The sequence below is a fragment of the Gracilinanus agilis genome, chromosome 6, assembly GCF_016433145.1.
Source record: "Gracilinanus agilis isolate LMUSP501 chromosome 6, AgileGrace, whole genome shotgun sequence".
Taxonomy (NCBI): domain Eukaryota; kingdom Metazoa; phylum Chordata; class Mammalia; order Didelphimorphia; family Didelphidae; genus Gracilinanus; species Gracilinanus agilis.
Genome location: NC_058135.1, coordinates 234312552 through 234318551, shown reverse-complemented (window position 1 = coordinate 234318551; position 6000 = coordinate 234312552).

The window sequence follows — 6000 nt, the reverse complement described above, 5'->3', positions numbered from 1 at the left end:
AAGTGACTTGCCCAGGGTCACACAGCTGGGAAGTGGCTGAGGCCGGATTTGAACCTAGGACCTCCTGTCTCTAGGCCTGACTCTCACTCCACTGAGCTACCCAGCTGCCCCCTGTCAATTACTCTTAATTTGATTTAGTCCATCTTCCAAGAAGGCTTTACCAAGATGTGGCCATTGCTCATGCTACAGTTTCTTGGAGTCACAGGTGATCACAGGGTTACAGGTGGACACCAAAGGAGAATGAGTAGCCCTGAAAAAGGATCAACAAACCCTCACATCAAAGATGTGCTAGTACTCCCCAAACATCCTATACACCCCTTAAAGAGCTTCTAGATATTTGTCAAAAATTCTACTCTTTAGTTTTTAAATAGTCTCCAGCAATCAAATCAAATCAATCAATTAACATGTATAAAGAGTCTACTATGTGTCAGGCATTATGATGACTATTAGGGATACAAGAAGAGGCAAAAGACAGTTCTTGCCCTGAAGGAGTTTACAATCTAATGAGAGAGAAATCATGTAAATAAATATATACAAAGCAAGCTATATAAAAGATAAGTAGGAAAAATTAACAGAAGGATTGAGAAGACCTCTAGTAAAAGATGGAATTTTGGTTGGGACTTGAAGGAAACCAAGGAATTTGTTAGGTAGAGTGGAGAAGGGAGAGTATCCCAGGTACCTGGGACAGCCAGAGAAAATGCCTAAAGCTGAATAATTTTCACACCCTTTCTTCACCTCAAATTAACTTTTTTAGTGTGACCTAACTCAGGCATCTCCTTTAGGAAGCCTTCAGTGACCAATTCGGTAAGAATTGATCATTCTTTCCTTCAATTTTGGATATCATTTTAAGTCTTCCATATACTTCCTTCAGGGTTGCTCATCCACCTTTGGTGTCCACCTTCCTCCAAACTCTAACCTGTGACTCTAAGATATTATAGCATGTATAGCTGCTACATCCCAGTAAAACTTTCTTGGCAGATGGTCTAAACCAGATTGAGGGTAACCAACAGGCCTCAGACTCGTCAGTCAGTTAGGGAAAATGTCTATCCCATGCATGGATATATAAATAATTTGTTTAAACAGCCATGAAGGTAGTAAAAACAGTCACTGTGACGTGCTTGATCAGATATCAAAGATGCCAAGGTCATCCACAGCATCCTGGGTCATCAACAATAGTCATGACTTTTGACTTGCCACTGGACTTCAATGACTCTGGAAGAGATCGAGGCTAATGATTTTGTATATCTTTGACCAAGAATTTCCTTTCTAACATATTCAATGAGTAGTCATACAATTTCTACTTGAGACCCTCCACCATGTAGTGAAGGGAACTAACTCATAGCCTCACAAGGCAGCCTTTTCCACTTACGTGTAGCTCTAATTGTTGGAAACATTTTCCCACAAGTCTGCTTCTTTGCAACTTCTACCTAGGACCACTTGGTCTGAGCTGTAGAGCCCAAGAGAAACAATTTGGTCTCTTGTGTGTCTTCTTACATTTTGTATCTTCTCCATCCATTCTCATAACCCTAGAAAGAACCAACTGGATGGAACACCATGTTTCCCACTTGGTGTCAAGACAACAAGCATTGATTAAACTAGCAATCATTTACTAGGCACCTATTAAGTGCCAGCCACTAGACCAAGCCCTGGGGATACAGAGAAAGGTAAAAACAGTCATTGTCCTCAAGTAAAAAAGAGCCGACTGGATACCAACAAACTATGCTATTGTTTAGTCATTTCAGTCATGTCTGACTTTTCATGTCCTATTGCGGTTTCATGGGCAAAGATACTGGAGTGGTTTGCTGTTTCCTTCTCTTCCTTATTTTACAGATGAGGAAATTGAGGGAAACAGAGTGGAGTGATTTCTCCAGGGTTACACAGCTAGTAAGTGTCTAAGGTTAGATTTGAACTCAGCAAGACGGATGTTCATGATTCTAAGCCTGGTGCTCTATCCACTGTGCCACCTAGCTGCCCCACTAACAAGCTATACATAGGATAACTTGTAGATAATGTAGAGGGAAGGCACTAGAATAAGAGAGGTTGGTGGTGTGCATCTAGGTGGCCCAGCAGATTGAGAGCCAACCCTAGAGACAGGACAAGTTGCTTAACCCTCATTGTCTAGCTCTTACTTTGCTCTTCCACCATGGAACCAATGCATAGTATTAATTCTAAGGCAGGAGGTAAGGATTTTTTTAAATAATTAAAAAAAAGAATTGGAAATGGCTCCCTGTAAAATGTGAGATTTTAGCTGAAACTTGAAGGAAGCTAGGAATTAGAGATGATGAAGGAGGGAATTCCAGGAGTGGAAGACGACAATTGAGAATGCACTGGGTTGAGAGAGTTATAATGTGTGAGGAATGGCAAGGAGACCAGCATCACTGGATTGTAGTTTAGGTAGAGGGATGTAAGATGTAAAAAAAAAAAAAAAAACAAAAAAAAAAAACAAAAAAAAAAAACAGAAGGATAGAAGGGCCCTTTTTACAGATGAAGAAACTGTGGGACTTGCTTTGGGTCAAATAGCTAGTAAATGTCAGGATATGAAATTCAAACTCAGATCCTCTGACTCTAGGCCCAGAACACTATCTATTGTGACACCGAGCTATGTCTCAGGGAACACAAGCCTGGTTCTTGCTGTCTCTAGGAAAACAGAACCTCTTTCTTAAACTCTTTTTATCTGGGTGTGCTTGAGAGGATCTGGGAAGATTTAGGGGAGGATCCACCAAGGGTTGGCATCTGAGGATGAGAGCCGACCTCAGCTTACCCTGTGGACTTATGTGTGCTCTGAGGTCCCACCATGCCTTTCATGAAAGGGAGCAATCGGGGAAAACACAGTGCCCTCACATTAGAAGTGGTGATGTATTTTTAGCATGGATTTTGAATTAGCATTTTTTTTATTGAACTGCCTAATTGGAGTAGCAAATTTAGAATACTTCAGAAAATGAGCTTCACCGCACCTAACAGAAACCAGGGTTCAACAGCAGGCAATAGAAAGCCCTCACGTGCTTCCAGAATAAGGAACCTGAAATCACATTTAAAGAGCCCAGACTTGAAAATAATGAACCAACTAACATTGTCTGGAAAATCAGATTGTGCCCTCGTGTGTAAGAGGAAATATTTCCCAGCCCTGTTGGGTCCTACTCTACTCATCCCGGTCTCCTACTCCTCCTAAGAACTGACATGAATGAACATCACTGGCCAACTCCTTCCACATCACCAACAAGGATTTTGTTTTATACACCCCAATTGTGGGGGCTTTCCTTGGACTCTAGGGACTCAAGCCACTCCCTGGGCTTGAGAGGAGAGTAAGCCACTAGGGGGAAAGCATTCATTTCTTTTCTCATTCATTCAAACAGTTAAGCACATAAATACTCTGTTCAATGATATAGGGTAAGCCCTGTGGGTCCTAGTTGGAGATTTGTGACATTCTACCACCTGATGGCTCCTCTCACCATCCCAATAATTTCTTTCTTTTTAACTGTTTAAACCCTTACTTTCCATCTTAGAATCAATAGTTAGTATTGATCTAAATACTGGCCAAAATTATTATCGTTATTAATCCGTGAGACATTAGATAAGTCACATCCCCTCCCTGGGCCTCCTAATTCCCCCCTCCACATAAATGAAATGATTGGACCAGATGTCTTGATTTAAGGTCTAACAGTCGACATGAAGAGAGACATTGGTCAGAGCCAAGCTGCTTGAATCTCCTGATTTATTCAGTCTGCTCACCATGCCATCAAGTGGATAGAGTGCCAGGTCTGGAATCAGGAGGACCTGAGTTCAAATTTGGCCTCAGATGCTTCCTATGACCCTGGCCAAGACACTTAATCCCAATTACCTCGCTCTTACCACTCTTCTGTCTTAGAATCAACTCTAAGACAGAAAGCAAGGGGGGGGGGGAGACATTTCCCATCATCTCATGATGCCAGCTTACATAATGAGACCAGCGACTTAGGGCTCAAGGGATCTCCAATGCCATTTAAACTGACCTCTATAAATGGGTGACTTACCTGTGATAGAACCAGCAAAGCCAAGTCCATTTCCATTTATTATTACTTAACTCAATCTACCTACTAGACACTGGTTTTTTAATTGTATCTACATGTAATATTGAAAAATATATCATTTTTTAAATTTTTAAACCCTTACCTTCTGTCTTAGAATCTATACTGTGTATTAGTTCTAAAATAGAAGAGCAGGAAGGGCTAGGTAATGGGAGTTAAGTGACTTGTCCAAGTTCACACAGCTAGGAAGAGTCAAATTTGAACTTAGGACCTCTGATCTCTAGGTTTGGCTCTCAATCCACTGAGCTACCTAACTGCCCCCCCCCAATAGTTTAAAAAAAAAGAAGAAAAGAAAAGTAATTAGACAAGATGCTGGCAAGATGGCAAGCCTCTGGCAGTTCCAAGGTCCTGAGTTTTCTGTCTCCCCCACAATACCGATTCTGATGTTCAGTCAAGTTCGTGAGCCCCCAAATCCCTTTTTCAGCCCCACCAGGACTCCCCCAGATCCAACTTGGCTGGAGGAAACCTTCCCACGGAAGCCCCAAAGGCTCTTCTCGCCCGCCATGGCCATAGCATTGGCATGCGAGCGGGCAGGAGCTCTCCAGCTCATTTCTCTTTCACTTTTCAGGACACAATAGGATGTGGGAGCGTATCTGATGAGTTTCTCCCTCGATGGCCAAGAGGATCAGGAGAGCATCAGATAAATGCCAGCCGAGCAGGGTGGCCCCCTTTCTTCCTCTTCTTCCCCCCATCCAGCTTTCCTCCGCCGAGCTCGGAACCCAGCCCCTCTCGCCGGCTTTCCCTGATGTTTAGTCATGAGATCCGCGCAGTAATAACAGAGCGGTAGTCTATCTTGACCGAGAGCACATTAGTTATTATCTGAGCCTAAACACCTAGCACTTTGTACTAACATTTTGGCAGTTAATATAAATATAGCACTTAGAGTTACACCATAATTCTGAGATCTAACTGGGCCGATTGCCTCCCATCTGGCACGGGTACAAAGTATTTTGTAACAAAAAAGTAAATGAAACTTTCTCTTTTCTTCTTTCTTTTTTTTATGGGTCTCTTCCCGGCCCCACTTCCCAGAGGGCCTCGCCTCCGATGGCAGCCGCACAAGTATGATTTCAGGCCCACACGACACGTTTTTCGGGGCCGGCCCTGGTGACGCCTATTTGGCAAATTACAATAAGATGGATTGTGCAGAGCTGTGAGTCTCCTTTTTCCATCCAGAGCCGGGGCCTTCTCTTGGAGGGACCCGGCAGAGGCGCCTGGAATCTGCACACCAGGCTCGCTCGCTGTGGTTTGGGTGCAAAGCTTTTGAGACGCAGTTCCCCCAGGCCCATGCTGGCTGCAGGACGGGGAGCCGACTGGTTCTGAGGAGCAGCGATGGGGGAGGGGAGAAGGACCAAAAATACCCCTCTGACGGCTGCCCAAATATTCACACCCCTCAACAAGCCTCCAAAGACGAAGCTGCCTTCGTAGGCCTCCAGGAACTCCCTGTCAAAAACTGGGCCCCTTCTGGGGGACGTGAGATGAAGTAATAAACTCTGGCCTATCCGAGAGGGATGGTCAGTGGCCTTATCTCCCAGAAGGCCTTGGGAGTCCCAGAATAAGGGAACCTGCTCCTACCTCTTGGCCTGCATGGATGGGAGGCTTTTCAGAGGCTGTCTTGTCTAGAGGCCCTCGGGGAAATCGAGTGACCGATGAGAAGACATGGTCAAAAATAGAAGAGAAAGGATGATGAACCCAGTGGTTTAGCCTTATCTGGAACCCAACTCTAGACTTTCCTGTTTCTTTGGATAGAACTTCTATTTTCCTAGTCCCTCAAGCTTGAAATCCCAGTAAACTGAGCCATTAAATTCAATAAGAATCCATTCAGTACTCACCACAGGCCAGATACTAGGGAAATCCTGAAAAGATGAAAGTAGGTGGCATGTTGCACCCAGAATCAAAAAGACCCAAGTTCAAATCCTGACTCAGATACATATTAGCT